Source organism: Pelodiscus sinensis, chromosome 7, assembly GCF_052426305.1.
Source record: "Pelodiscus sinensis isolate ZL-2025 chromosome 7, ASM5242630v1, whole genome shotgun sequence".
Classification (NCBI taxonomy): Eukaryota; Metazoa; Chordata; order Testudines; family Trionychidae; genus Pelodiscus; species Pelodiscus sinensis.
The window spans coordinates 21,659,511-21,675,898 of record NC_143058.1 but is presented as its reverse complement, the minus strand read 5'-3'; the positions used below and the strand labels follow the sequence as shown (position 1 = coordinate 21,675,898).

The 16,388-nt window shown below is 38.9% G+C and overlaps 1 pseudogene; it reads left to right on the top strand.

Moving 5' to 3' along the window:
- LOC149524041 (von Willebrand factor D and EGF domain-containing protein-like) overlaps positions 1-16,388 on the top strand; it is a 217,769-nt pseudogene that overhangs the window by 76,055 nt on the left and 125,326 nt on the right.

Sequence of the window (16,388 nt, the reverse complement as noted above, 5' to 3'; positions counted from 1 at the left end):
TAGGTCACACTATAGCAGCTCCTATATTAAGGTCCAGAGCTACCAGGTTCAAATCCCATCTGGTGGTGTGGTTACACTAGCAAACAGAACTAAGCTGCTTTATTCAGTGAACAAGTTACTTGTCAATCCCAAGGATACTCACAGCTGGCCCAAATTCTGCAATGGACAGTGCACAGAAGGGGGATGCCAATGCTTTGAAGACCACAATTCCTATGACTATACCATTGTGTTTTCTTATTCTGCCCATCTTCTTATGGCATTAGAGTTATTAGGTAATACATCTGCCCAGGATGTTTGCTCTTCAAACAGCTTTACAGTAAGATATTTGATGAATTAGTCATCAGTGGTTGTGACCTTGAAGGGCTGAACACAATATCTGGTTGGCTGGTCTTTCACTTTTTCGCCTCAGTAACATTTTTAAAATGGATTTTAGAAGCCCCTTAGGAAATGGGTTTTACAAAAGTGATTGTCTTTCCATATAATATATCACCTGCATGCTGACAAACACACTGGTGACAAAAATGAGGGTCCTGCTAACACTGTGGCCAATCTTCATGCTAACATTGCACAGTTGTCTCCTCTTTACCATCAGAAAGCAAAAATTGTAAATGAATTTTAAATGTTACAATAGTCCAAGCCAGGGGAAAAAATAAGCGATATTTGCAAAGCTAAATGATTGTGTAACTAGCTAAGGATCAGTTTTAACCTCAGATAGGTTCACAAGACTTATATAGATATTGCTTGGTGTTAACATGCATCTGTGGACATAGTCTGTCCCAAAGGTCCTAACTGTAGAAACCCTTAGGCACATACTTTGATTTCAGTACACTGAATAGCCCAGTGAAGTTTATTGCTTTGATTTTTTTTAACCACAGACTTCTCAGTGCAAATGGGGAACAGTGTGACTACATACAGTGCTTGAAGAAAAACATGTGCATAAATATTTGCAAGATAGAGGTATAAACTGGAAATATAAACTCTAATTCAACAGTTTGTTCAAGAACATGCTTACATTTAGGAATGAAAGTCTTAAACACATGAATAAGGATGAGAATACTCATGTGCTTCAAAATAAGCATGTATTTAAGTGTACTGACTTAATATAATACAAATCTTAGAACTTTTTTTGTTTGTGGTAATTCTGGGCTAACAATATTTACACAATACTTTATTAACCAGCTTTTGTTTGTTTAAACACCTTTTCAGTTATTAACCTAACTAATAAAATATTAGTAAATCATTTTTACGCACGTTTCGTGCACAATTTCACATCTTGTTCTATTTTGCTCAGCTTCCATCTATGTGGGGGAAATGTTTTGAACAGATTTTTTCCTATGGATAATATTCCAGAGGAGAGGAGAGGAGAGGAGAGGAGGAGAGGAGAGGAGAGGAGAGGAGAGAGAGAGGATTTTTAAAAGTCCTGTCTGTTTCTGATTCAGCAATGCTACCTATCCCACAATAAATGATGGTTGTGATTGTATATGGCTTCATTTGGCAATATTGCATTGACTGCTAACTTGTAACTCACTGGAGGAAAGAGCTTGAGATAGCACAGAATAACAGAAACTTAAAACAAGAATTCACATCAATTACTGCAAACACAAACTGATAGATAAATCTATGTATTTAAATATTTTATTTGTGGCTCAACAAACTCCAGTGGGTGTTTTCTCAATAACTCCTCCCCTTAGGGATGTTAGCTTATTACTATAATAAATTTAAGACACTACAAATCCTCCATTTGGCTTCCTGTTTCACATTGTTAATACAGAGATGCATAGTCCTGTTTTGTCCCTGCAGAGACAACCCTCCCAGCATCTCCCTCCTCCCTGCATGACACCTGTACTCACTCCTTGGTTAAGCTTGGCACGGTTGGCTGAGCTGTAACATCTTAAAGGACTAGTTCACAGGATGACAGTTTGGAAAGTGTGAATCTCATATCTGCTTTGGTTCTTGATATGCATTCATTATCCTAGGTACCAATTTAACATTCACATCCTCATCAATGTTGTTAAAAAAGACCATTTTCTAATACCACTTTCCCAGACACTTTTCTCACAATTTCATCACATTTCATTTAAAAAGCAACACATTGTAGCTCTTTCAGTTAAACGATGTGTACTTCATAAATTGCCTCTCAAAATTTCAGTGGGATATAGAATCCTTCTCAATGGTTGCCATCACAGTACCACAAAACACACTCCTGCATTCCTTCCAAAAGGTGGACTGAAGTGGGTGAAGGGATCCATACATTTGCATAAATGTAAGTAGGAACAGCCATACTGGGTCAGACAAATGGTCCATCTAGCCCAGCATCCTGTTTTCTGAAAGTGGTCAATGTCAGACTCTTTAGAGAGAACGAAAGAGAAAAATTATCAAGTGATCCAACCCTACTGAAACACAGTGGGAGACACCACCCTGGGTGCCTTCTGCTGGTCACTCTGGGAATTAGCTCTTCAGCCCTGGAGATCTCACTTCTGGCCGGTGTCTCACCTGCTGTTATCTGCTATTCTCTACCACTTGGTGTTAGGACCCACATCTCTCTCAGACTGTGGTTGTCCTTCCCCCTTGGGTCCTGCCCTACCACAGTTTCCCCACACTCTGGGGTCCTCCCACTCTGGGGATCCCCAATCCTCTATGCTCACCTTACCTCTGTGACCCTACTGCCAGTTAACCCCTGCTTCAGGGGCAAACTGCACTCTGAAATGGCCACTCATCACTAGCAAAGGGGTGGGGACATGCTGCCTTTGCTTACCCTGGCTGCTCCCCTACAGCCCTAGTACTCTCAAGCCTTGATTCAGGCACTGCACACTGGGGGCTTGCATGGCCAGAGCTTCTCCAACTCTGCCTGCCTTTCACCAGCCCTTCTCTAAATCGAGAAGCCTCTAGCTTCACTAGATCCCTCCTGCTCCACAGCAAAAGTGAGTCTGAGTGTTTCCTCCCCTCCAGGAACCTTTACATAAATCACCCTCAGCTGGGCCCTAATTGTCTAAGAGCTGCCACAGCCACTGGCTTCACAGCTCCATCCCTCTCCTAGGGCTAGATTTTAACCCTTAAAGGGCCAGTGAGGGGCAATCATTGCATCACACCCACTAAGAGCATTTGGTAGTCAGATGTTTAGGGACACCCAGAGCATAGAGTTGCTCCAATAATGGCTAATGAACCCATCCTCTAGAAACATACCTATTTTTTTTCAAACTCAGTTACTGTCTTGACATTCATAACATCTCCTGGCAATAAGTTTCATAGCCTGACTGCGTATTGTGTGAAGTAGTACATCCTTTTGTTTGTTTTAGGCCTGTTGCATATTAATTTCATTGAGTGACCCCTGATTCTTGTGCTATATGAAGAAGTAAACAATATTTGCTTATTCACTTCCACCAGATCACAATTTTATAGACCTCTATCATATCCCTCTTTAGTTATTTTGTTTCCAAGCGGAACAGACCTAGTCTTTTTAATCTCTTCTCATACAGAAGCTGTTCTATACCTCCCTTGTCATTTTTGTTTTGTTTCCTCTGCATTTTCCCAAATTTAACATATGACTTTGACATAAAGCTACCAGAACTGTACACAGTATTCAAGGTATGGTCATATTATGGATTTGTGTGGTGGTAGTATCTTATTTTCTGTCTCGTTATCTAGCCATTTCCTCATGGTTCCCAACATTATTAGATTTTTTGACTGCTGCTGCAAATTAAGTGGATATTTTCAGATAAATAACTACAGTGACTCCAAGATTTCTTTTTTTGAGCCATAACAGCTAATTTAGACACCATCATTTTGAGTGGATAGCTGAGATTAAGGGATTTTTCCAATGGGCATTATTTTACCTTTATCAACACTGAATTTCTGATGTTGTCTTTTACACAGGGTATGTCTACACTACAAAGTTAATTCGAACTAACAGACATTAGTTCAAATTAACTTTGATAGGCTACACAGGCAAACCGCTAGTTCGAATAAGAGCGCTTAATTAGAACTAGGTAAACCTCATTCTACGAGGACTAATGCCTAGTTCGAATTAAGTAGTTCAAATTAAGGGCTGTGTAGCCACTTAATTCGAACTAGTGGGAGGCTAGCCCTCCCCAGCTTTCCCTGGTGGCCACTCTGGGTGCCACCAGGGAAACTCGTCTGCTCCCCTCCTGGCCCCGGAGCCCTTAAAGGGGCACGGTCTGGCTACGGTGCCCATGCCAGGTGCAAGCCTGTGAGCACCCAGCCAGCAGACCCTGCACATGGCACAGCACGAACCAGCCACCCCCTGCCACCCAGCCCTCCGCCTCTTCCCGGGACCAGGCTGGCGGCTCCTGGGAGCCTGCCCAGGTCCGCAAGAGGCGGGCGCCCACCTGGTCTAGTGCGGAGATCATGGACCTCATCCGTGACCTCCGCACTAGGCACAGGAAAGTGGCCGTCTAGGGCAGGATAGCTGCCAGCCTGGCCACCCAGGACCAGGTTTGCATAAAAATCAGGGTGGTCCAGTGAGACCCCCGACCCTGAGCCCTGAGCTTAGAACAGCCATCTAGCCCAGTAGCCTGTCTGCCGACAGTGGCCAACACTAGGGACCCTGGAGGGGATGGACCGAAGACAATGACCAAACCAATTGTCTCGTGCCATCCATCTCCAGCCTTCCACAAACAGAGGCCAGGGACACCATTTCTACCCCCTGGCTAATACCACTACATGGACCCAACCTCCATGAATTTATCTAACTTCTCTTTAAACTCTGTTATAATTCTAGCCTTCACAGCCTCCTTCAGCAAGGAGTTCCACAGGTTGACTATTTGCTTTGTGAAGAAGAACTTTCTGTTATTAATTTGAAGCCTGCTACCCATTCATTTCATTTGGTGTCTTCTATTCCTTATAGTATGGGGACTAATGAAGAACTTTTCTGTATGCACCCTCTCCACACCAGTCATGCTTTTATAGACCTCAATCATATCTCCCCTCAGTCTCCTCTTTTCTAAGCTGAAAAGTCCCAGTCTCTTTAGTCTCTCTTCATATGGGACCTGTTCCCAACCCCTGATCATTTTAGTTGACCTCCCCTCTCCCACCCTCTCTCTTCCCCTCTCCTACCTCTTTTTCCCAGTCTCCCCGAGTTTTGTTCAATAAAGAGAGTTTCTATTTTTGAACACACTTGTCCTTTATTTTGTACATCAGGAAGGGGGGGCTAGAGAGGGGTAAGTGGAAGGAGGTGAGGGAGGAATGGGATACGAGCCCCCAATGGGGAGGACTGGGGTGGCTCTGTGGGCTCCTCGGGGTGGAATCTCTCCTGCAGTCCCCCGATTGACACGCCCCCCCAGATGGCAGCCTGCGGCAAGTGCAGCCGGGCTGATGGCCGAGTGCTGTGATGTGCCGAGTGTGGGCACTCAGGGCACTCCAAGCCAGGACTGCTTTGCAAGCGGGGAACCCTAAGAACTGTCTGTCCGGGCTGCGGGTCAGGACCCTTTAAGCACAGCCCTCAGCTAGCCTGAGACAGCAGCTCCACGCTCTAAGTCCTAATCTGATGCCCTGCCGGCACTGCTTCCGGCCATCCTTAACATTGGTTCAGGGTCCACTCAATGTGGACATGCTAGTTCGAATTAGCAAAATGCTAATTAGAACTAGGTTTTAGGTCTAGATGCACTAGTTCGAATTACCTTAGTTCGAATTAACTAATTCGAATTAAGTTAGTTCGAATTAGTGCTGTAGTGTAGACGTACCCTAACTTACTTGTCTCACTAACCCAGTTTTGTGAGATCACTTTGTATCTTTTCACAGTCAGCTTTTGATTTAACTATTTTGAGTTACTTTCTATCACTTGCAAGCTTTGTCATGTTTTACCATTTTTTCAGATAATTCATGAATATGATTGTATATCTCTGGGGGACCCCACAGATCCCTGGAGCAAACCTACTATTTACCTCTCTTCATTTTTAAAACGGACCATTTATTCCTACCATTTATTTTCTGCCTTTCTGATCAATGAGAGGACCTCCCGTCTTATTGTATGACTGCTTACTTTGCTTAAAAGACTTTGGAGAGGGGCATATCAGATGCTTTGCGAAAGTCTGAGTATACCATACAAAGTAGATCATCCATCTCCACAAGTTTGTTGACCTCCTTCTAACAAGTCTAATTGGTGAGACAATTTCCCATTACAGCAGCCATATTGACCCTTTCCCTAACAAATCACAATAATCTTCGTGTCTGATTAGAGTGCTTCCTTCTGCAGCTTCCTCCATTGTACAAAGAGCCTGGCTCATAAATATAAATATAAATTTAACTAACATTTATAAAGTGCTTTGTAATCAATGCACAACAGCAGTCATAGAAGAGCAAAGTACTACAAGATGAACCTCCCTGCTCTGGCACCCTTGGGACCTGACCAATTCATTTGCCAGACCAGGGAAGATCAATGCCTGCTCCTCTGCTCCCACTGTCTGGGGGCTCCAATCTTATGGCACAAAGATACAAAATGGTCAGTGATGGGGGACATTCTAGGGAAGATCCTTGCAACCAGCAGCAGAACCTTGCAGCCACTGGGCTGTGCTTCCGGCCTATGCTGCCCACTGCAAGGCTGTACTCAGCCACCAGGCTCCACAGATGTCCTGCCTTTCCCCCCCACAAGTGTCTTCCCATCCCCTCTTCTCCCCCTCCCTCCCTGAGCTTGAATACTATAAATCAGGTATTTGTGGCTCCGCAGAAGGTCTGGGAGGGCAGAGGAGTTGTCGAGCTTCAGAGCTATTCACTTTTCAGATGTTGGACAGACGCCAGATCACGAATCATGCCAGATGAAGGAAGTCTGGATTATAGAGGTTCATCTGGTGTTTTTATACATGAAATTCTCTGTAACATTTTATTGCAGACATCCATTTTTGGGTGCTTTATAGTTACACAACTTAGAGAGGCATCAAAATAGGTGAGAATCATATTAAAAAGGAGTAGACATTGCCAGAGTGAATGGCATATTTTTCTTTTTGAAAAAAGAAAAATCCCTAACAAACAAAGCCAAGCAGATGCAGCTGACCTGGGAAACCTTTAACATTTGCTTTTCCCATTTTCCACAATACCAATGAGATTATACATGATGCCTTCTTTGAAGCAGCAAGTCATCTCTTTGGACTTAAAGCAACAGTCACCCACAAAATATCAATATACCCAATCTACAAACATCTAATAGTTATTAACATTAATAGAAAAAAATGAATAAAAAGAAACAGGCACACAACAGAATCCTTCTGAGGTCAAACTATTAATTGCAAACAACTTATCTGAGACATTCAGCTTTTTGGGGGAGAAGGGGGGGCATTTATTAATTTCTTGCCAGCAGACTGATTTTAGACCCTGCTCATAGAATCCTTTTAAATGTTTTCATACATTAATACTTGTATTCATATGAAGAATTGTCCCCAAACAGGAATATTAACAAAAATCTGTTCTGCATGAATGTTTATGAATTACATATGAACAGGGATACAAACCTGACTGACTCAAGAGATGTTCCATATTTAAAAATCTGCTTGGCAGAATTCTGCATACTCCTAGCTAATCTTACAATCTAAAAACAAACCTTGTTGAAATCTTACTTTTAAAACTCTTTTTGACCAAAATAGTTTGGGTTTTTTGTTTTTTTGGTTTTTTTTAAATGGAAAAATCCACAGTGAATGTTCATTTTCTATTCATTTGTTATTTTCATTGAAATTCCTTTTTTAAAAAAATTATCTAAAAAAAAATCAGCTGAAGATGTGCAGTCTGGAGCTTCCAAAAGAAAAAACAAAAACAAACAAACAAAAAAACCAGAAAAAAGTTTAAAGACCTAAATAATAAAGGTTTTCAGCCAGTTTTTTTGATGAAAGAAGACATTTTCAATTTATCAATGAAAACCTTGAAGAAACATTTTGGCAAAAATGAAACCTTTTTTTTTCGCAGCAATAGAAAATCTCTTAAACATAACTCTAGTTATAGCAAGCAACCAGAATTGGTCATATAGCAAAGCTTGTGAAGCAGGTTACAGAAATCCTACTTGTTTTCATACACACAATTTTCTGAAACATTTAGCTTTAGCTTTGGGTCATAAATGTCTTCATTTATTCTCTTCCCACAAGTGATTTAAAGAACATGTTCACAAAGTCCCCTTGGGTTTTTTTCAGATATGGGATGAACAGAAGGAATATATGCCTTTCCTAACACTGAAACAGACTATGGAGCAATGGCTAATACTGTAGTTTGAAGTTTCACATAAAGGTAGTCCTTTTTGAGGACTAAAATCTTTGCTTGGTTTTAGGAAAGTACTATTGAAAATTACTTCTGAACATGTTTGGTGACTGTTGCTAAATTTTTACCAAAAATTATGATTAAGGGAACCTTAATTCTTGCATTTCCAAAAATTTGCATGCTTTGCAACTGTAATCATGTTTTTTCATGTACTTTTACTTGTTTGTAATATACACTTATTTCATTCTGTCTTAGTTCCACTGAACTTAGCGTAAAAAATTCCCAATTACAGTGAAACCTGTGTTATCCGGCACTCTGTTAACTGGCATTAACCCAGCAACAATACTGTCACATCTTCAGGTACACAGCCCTGGCTTGGCTTAACAATTTTTTATTTAAGAAGTACTAATCATCTTTAACTCAAAATAGAAATGTGAGACCAACTACAAAACTCCCAATATTAAAAACTTGAGTTTTGCTACTATTGTCCATTGGTTTTTCCTAGGTTGATGGGACCCTCAGATAACTGGAATTTTTAGATAACCAGAACTCCCTAATCCCCAAGCATGATGGATAACACAAGTTTTACTGTACTTCAATAACAAGACTTAGCTATGATTGTTATTAAAAGCAATGGGAGCAAGTTTGGGCCCAAAATTATCCACAACAAAAGTTGTTAAATCCTTTATTTAACTATTGCTATTTTCTTCAAATATAGCTAGTTTATTTTCAGGAAGATTTGCAGTTTGAAGGCATAGGAACAAACTGATTTTGAACTACAGGAAATAAAAGAAATATATTAATGTCAAAAATCAAAACAAGTTAATCATTTAATGACTTACCCTTTTTTCTGCCCTATACATTTGATTTTAAATGAATTAAGCTTCAGTATTTATAGGATTACTCTGAAGACAAAGAAGAAAATTTCTGCAAAATGGGAAACATGAGGTATTTGCAATGGAAGTTGGTGGAAACCTTAAATATGTGGACAGTACAATGTGATCATCTACTGTGAACTCCTCATTGACACAAGACTTCCTGGAATTAATTTCTGTTGTGTTGATTGATAAAGATAATAGTACTGACATAATATACTTGGACTTCTTTTAAGTGTTTGACTTGGTATCACCCAAAGTTCTGATTAAAAAAAGATGTAACATTAACAAGGCACACATTAAATGAAATAAATACTGGCTAATATGTACTTGGACATAGGAATTATCACTGAGCAAGTGTTTTTCTGATGGGGTCCTGCAGGGATTTGTTTTAGGTCACATGCTATTAATATTAATATTTCTGTCAATAACTTAAAAGAAAATTAAGTCATCACTGATAAATTTTGCAGATTTTCCAAAAATTAGAGGAGTGGTAGATAAAGAACAGGAAAGATCACACTAATACAGAGTAATTTATATCACTTGGCAAACAACATGCATTTTAATACAGCTAAATGTAAATTCATACATTTAGGAACGAAGAATGTAGATTATTCTAATAGGATGATGATTGATTCTATCGAGGATGCAGTAACTCTGAAAAAATGTGTAGGGTAGAGGTAGATAATCATCTGAATGTGATCTCTAACCAATACTGTGGCCAAAAGAGATAGTCATATTCTTTAGGTGCACAGTGGGAAATCTTGAAAAGTAGTAGAAAGGTTGTTTTACCTATGTATATAGCACTCGCATGACCACAGTTGAAATACTATGTCTAGTTTTGATTTCTACAGTTCATTCAAGAAGGATGTTGATAAATAGGAGCAGATTCAGAGAAAAGCCACAATAATGATTAAAAGGATTAGAAACCCTGCCTTACCCAGCAACAGAGGCAAGGAGCTCAGTCTATTTTAACAAAGAAAGTTAAGGAGTAAATTGATTACAGTATATAAGAAACTACATAGGCAACAAATATCTGATAATGGACTTTTCAATCTATTAGAGAAAGTTACCAATCCACTGACTGGAAGCTGAAGCTAGACACATTAAGACTTGCAAGAAGATGTACATTTTTAACAGTGAGAGTAATTAACCACTGGTATAATTTACCAAGAGTTTTAGTGGATTCTTCATCAATGACCATTTTAAAATCATGATTGGATGTTTGCTTTAAAAGAGATGCATCAGAATTTGTTTGGGGGAAGTTCTGCATTATACAGAAGAATAGACTAAATAATGAGTCAACCTCTTCTGGCATGGGAGTGAATGAACCTATGAAATTAACCTGTTTAGTGTAAACATGCCAAACAATGTTTTTGTATGAACTTTAACTTTTACAGTCCCTGACTTCATGATTTCATCTGGACTTGATTAACATTGCATTGACATAGGGTTTTATTTTATATTTAATGGGCAAAAATGTTAGGAGAAGGTTGTGTTTGGCATAAAACTAGACATTAAGGATTTGATTTTTATCAGTAAATGTCTGTGTGTGTAAGTTTCACTATGCACACACAAACTAATGAAAAAGTATTTCCATTGATAATAACTGAAATTTACAGATAGGCCAAATGAGCAAATGGTGCTTGAGAACTTATTAGAGTCTGATTTAATACTATTTACTTTGAATATTTTGACATGAGGCTGACAGATTTAATGATTATAAAGCTTTAGCTCTTTGAATCTCATCATCCATTGAATAACTGTCTGACCACCACCAAAAGTTTCTGCAACTGTGAAAATTTAAATTAAAAAACATGAAAATGTTGAAATTATTAAAAAAATAAAAATTGAATTTTGCCAAACCTAAATAAAATCAGTTCATAGAGAAGAGTGCTATAGTGTCACACAGTAAAGGGAGCAATTTAAACAGCAGTTCTGTGTTTGTTAAACAATAGCTAAAATATTATCTTCACTTCTGAGATCCAAGTAGCTCTCTTACTTTTTATCTCAACCTCTTCTAAGACATCAAGAGTGACCTTCTGGCCTCACTGAAGTCAATGGGAGTTTTGCAATAGAAAAAGGCCAAATCACACTTCAGAAGGGTCAAGGTTTCACACCAGAAAGCATACTGGTGGCAATGAATTAAAAATATCCAACACGCCAGTGAAGATGTATATGCTAATAGAAACAGTATCAACCAACTGACTTGAAGGTCAAGCATGCCTAATTCTAGCTTGTATGGGAAAACTTGTGCAGTCACCCATGGGCAAGGACAAACAACATAAGCCTCAGATTTCAATACACTCAGAGAATTAAAAATGGGGGCTTTCTGTAGGAGAAAGTACAAAGTTGCCTCGCATATGTTTTAAAAGGTACAATACCCAAGATACAATAAAGTGTGTTGATATTGAATGTAGAGAGTCCTCTTTGATGCTATTTAAAATCCACTCTCTGGAAGAAGTTACCAAAGGGTAAAAGAAACATGAAGAACGGAGCAGAAGGAGAGTCCTTGTTCTGAACATGTCTTTACCCAAAAGCTGCAGAACAAAGTATAATATAACATTCTCAAACCAGAGTCTCCAGGCATGCCTTAAAATTGTCACAACAGCAAAGAGAATACAGCCAGGAGCATGTCTGAAATGTCTTGCCTCCAACCCCTAGTGTCAGTAGATCACAATGTATTCTGACACTGGAAATGTACAACCCTGAAGAATACAGGGAAATAAGGTGTACATCTAACATTTGTATGGAATCAAAACACAGCCCAGAACATATTTCTAATAATTCAGCATTTAAGCATATTTGAATCTATGAGAGCTCAACGTTACTTGCAGATTTACTCTTCAGGTAATGCATGATATCAATAAGCAGCTGTCCAGGTGGCCAGAGTTGTAATTATCCTTAAATGAAAACTGCAATTTAGAGTTGAAAGGCACCTCTGAAATTTGGCAGTGTTCCAGAAGCTTAGACTTTCTTAATGCTGCTTCACATTTAATAAAAACTCCCAACACCTGTAGATAGTACTTAAAATGTCATTACCACCTGTAATTAAAAATGGAGAATCCAATTACCCATGGTTAACAAATCAGGTTGGCACCTCAATTTCTATACATTGACCACACACTATAAAAAAAAATCATAACCAGTAAAGCACACATAGATGATTATATGCCGCTTCTATAAAGCTCTCCAGAGCAATTACAAAATAAAAGGTAATGAGGAATAATAAGGACAAATCAGTTTAACTGAGATAATGACACTTTAAAAGCTTTGGTTGCAAGTTTCAATGTGGAAAGTTCTGGGGGGGGGGAAATTCAAGTAATCAATGAAGATAAATTTCTTAAAAATACTACAAGAAGACAAGAAACTAATGCTTCCTGACCATATTTAGGAATGTATCATTCTCATATGAAAATGAAAGAGCTGTGTGTATAAACCCTTGTACACTGAGGTACAAATAGTATTACTGATTTCAGAACTTCTGTTAAGGTGTTTGGATCTATCTGAATTTTTAGAGCTCTGAATCAGAGCCCAACAGGTCGCCACAGCCACTTACAATAGCAGTTATATGAGTTATGCTATGTTATTTTTAAATGGTTATAATAACCATTTTCATATTTAGCACACTGATCTGGGCCCAGATTCTGTTGCTGTACTGCAGCTGTTATTACAGAATATTAGTGAAAAATTAAAATATATATATTGTACAACTCTATGGAGCTAAGTTAAAGCTACCAGACTTTGGAATGAAGACATTTTGTAACCCTTCTGACTCTTTTTGTCCAAGATGGAGAACAAAGATGGCCAAGGATGTAATGTCATGGGCAATGAAGATTAATGCTAACCTTAAAGATTATTTTGCTTTCATTATTAAGTTATAGAACAAAACAAAAGGCAAAACCATAAGGGAAGATTTAAAGGACTTTGAAGTCCAAAGGGGAAGAGGGCTATCTTCAGATATTACTGGTTAAAAAAATCTGCTGTTGAGATACTATATGAGAACATATTGAGTTTGAAATAAATATGGTGCTTGCACTGCAATCAGATCCATGCCCCTTAACCTCCAGATCATTACAGGCTGTGGAAATTATTTAAGGGCCATTAGTCTGTCAAGTAAATACTTACTTTTTGGCACATTTAATATGTGGTTTATACACATGATAGAACTGAGTAGGTCATTATGTTCCACTGGATCATGGACAATCTTTATGCATAAATTTGGCTATATTCTATACACCAAACACTGAATGGAAAAATAGTTAATTTTCAAATTGGTTAACATTGATTTTTTTACACAGAAAGACAATAGCTGCTCATGAAGTCTGATCTCTTATTGGCCCAGACTCTGCCACTCATACTTGTATAAGGTAGTACATTTTTCCATTGGTAGCTCCACTGAAACCTTACAGAACAAGGTACTACTCAAAAAAAAATGGGGCAGATTCTGGTCCTTTGCTTCTTCTCTTCCTTACATTCACTTAATTTCATTGACTACAAAGAAGTTAGTGCTGATTTGCACTAGCATACACGAGAGAAAATCAGGCCTTTTGTTTTAAAAATATTCATTTCTCTTCATGTTATTGATTCTCCTTTTCCAGCCCACCAGTAAGATTTTTCTTTCTTATTTAGCTGACAATTTTTGAACATTTCCTGTGACTGGCCACTATAATATATGCCCCATACTTCCTCTGTACACACACAAAAATGACAAGTGAGGGGGATTTGTTTATGTACTGGAAGCTAGAATTCTCTGATCCTATCATATTCATGTCCCTTCACTACTAATTTTTACAGTCAGGAGCATGGTATACAGGTTTTCCATGTACAGTATTGAAGCTGTTTCATAGAATCATAGAATCATAGGACTGGAAGGGACCTCAAGAGGTCATCGAGTCCAGCCCCCCGCCCTCAAGGCAGGACCAAGCTCCACCTACACCATCCCTGACAGATGTCTATCTAACCTGTTCTTAAATATCTCCAGAGAGGGAGATTCCACCACCTCCCTTGGCAATTTATTCCAATATTTGACCACCCTGACAGTTAGGAATTTTTTCCTAATGTCCAATCTAAACCTCCCCTGCTGCACTTTAAGCCCATTACTCCTTGTCCTGTCCTCAGAAACCAAGAGGAACAAATTTTCTCCTTCCTCCTTGTGACACCCTTTTAGATATTTGAAAACCGCTATCATGTCCCCCCTTAATCTTCTTTTTTCCAAACTAAACAAGCCCAGTTCATGAAGCCTGGCTTCATAGGTCATGTTCTCTAGACCTTTAATCATTCTTGTCGCTCTTCTCTGTACCCTTTCCAATTTCTCCACATCTTTCTTGAAATGTGGCACCCAGAACTGGACACAGTACTCCAGCTGAGGCCTAACTAGTGCAGAGTAGAGCGGCAGAATGACTTCACGAGTTTTGCTTACAACACACCTGTTGATACAACCTAGAATCATATTTGCTTTTTTTGCAACAGCATCACACTGTTGACTCATATTCAACTTGTGGTCCACTATGACCCCTAGATCCCTTTCCGCCATGCTCCTTCCTAGACAGTCGCTTCCCATCTTGTATGTATGGAACTGATTGTTCCTTCCTAAGTGGAGCACTTTGCATTTCTCTTTATTAAACCTCATCCTGTTTACCTCTGACCATTTCTCTAACTTGCTAAGGTCATTTTGAATTATGTCCCTATCCTCCAAAGAAGTCGCAACCCCACCCAGTTTGGTATCATCTGCAAACTTAATAAGCGTACTCTCTATCCCAATATCTACATCATTGATGAAGATATTAAACAGTACGGGTCCCAAAACAGACCCTTGAGGAACTCCACTTGTTATCCCTTTCCAGCAGGATTTAGAACCGTTAACAACAACTCTCTGACTACGGTTATCCAGCCAATTATGCACCCACCTTATCGTGGCCCTATCTAAGTTATATTTGCCTAGTTTATCAATAAGAATATCATGCGAGACCGTATCAAATGCCTTACTAAAGTCTAGGTATATGACATCCACCGCTTCTCCCTTATCCACAAGGCTCGTTATCTTATCAAAGAAAGCTATCAGATTAGTTTGGCATGACTTGTTCTTCACAAACCCATGCTGGCTATTCCCTATCACTTTATTACCTTCCAAGTGTTTGCATAGGATTTCCTTAATTACCTGCTCCATTATCTTCCCTGGGACAGACGTTAAACTGACCGGTCTATAGTTTCCTGGGTTGTTCTTATTCCCCTTTTTATAGATGGGCACAATATTTGCCCTTTTCCAGTCTTCTGGAATCTCCCCTGTCTGCCATGATTTTTCAAAGATCATAGCTAAAGGCTCAGATACCTCCTCTATCAGCTCCTTGAGTATCCTGGGATGCATTTCATCAGGACCTGGTGACTTGCTGACATCTAACTTTCCTAAGTGACTTTTAACTTGTTCTTTGTGTATCCTATCTTCTAAACTTACCCTCTCTCTGTTTAACATGCTGCTGCCATTCTGCCGGGAGTGGGGTTTTATTAGTGCTTAGATGTATTAAAAATACACTCTTATTTCCTTCAAGCAGGCATTCCTAGAGTCCCCAAAGGGGACTCATGGACTATGCACTGATATTTTGCAGACAAAGCTGTGTAAAGTATATAAATGGAAACATATATTGAGTGTCAAAATCTCAACTTAATAATTTTCCCAGTCTACGTAAGTATCTTGAAAAACAGATGTGAGCTGAATATGAAAATGTATATCGAACACTGCACAAATATTGGAATTTGTTAACTGTTTGATTATTATTTTGGTATATTTTTCAGTTACATCAAATAATATTTTAATGTGGATATTAATTACAAATGGAAGAATTCTATTTTTTTTTCCAGATTTATCTACAAGTTACTTTTAGCACTATTAATTCTTTCCTCCCAGATTGCACACACAGCCATGCAAAAATTGAACGCTGCAAATTCTTAAGAATCTAATTTTATTCATTTGAATGGGCTTATTAACACCAGTAGGATTTTTCACCTGAATCCAATTACTTATTAGGCTTGTGCAGAAGAGGGCCCTGAACACTACAAGAAGATGCTTTTCTAGGTTGTGGAATACCATTTTCAATATTAAAAAAATTATACAATAAACAAGTAGGACGTAGGAACCCAGGGTTGGATGTCACTAGGGCTGTGTCCAGACTCAGGGTTTTTTTCGAAAAAAGTAGCCTTTTTTCGAAAAAACTTCACCTGCGTCTAGACTGCAGCCGCGTTCTTTCGAAATTAAATCGAAAGAATGCGGCTTTTCTTTCGACGGTGGTAAACCTAATTCCACGAGGAAGAACGCCTTCTTTC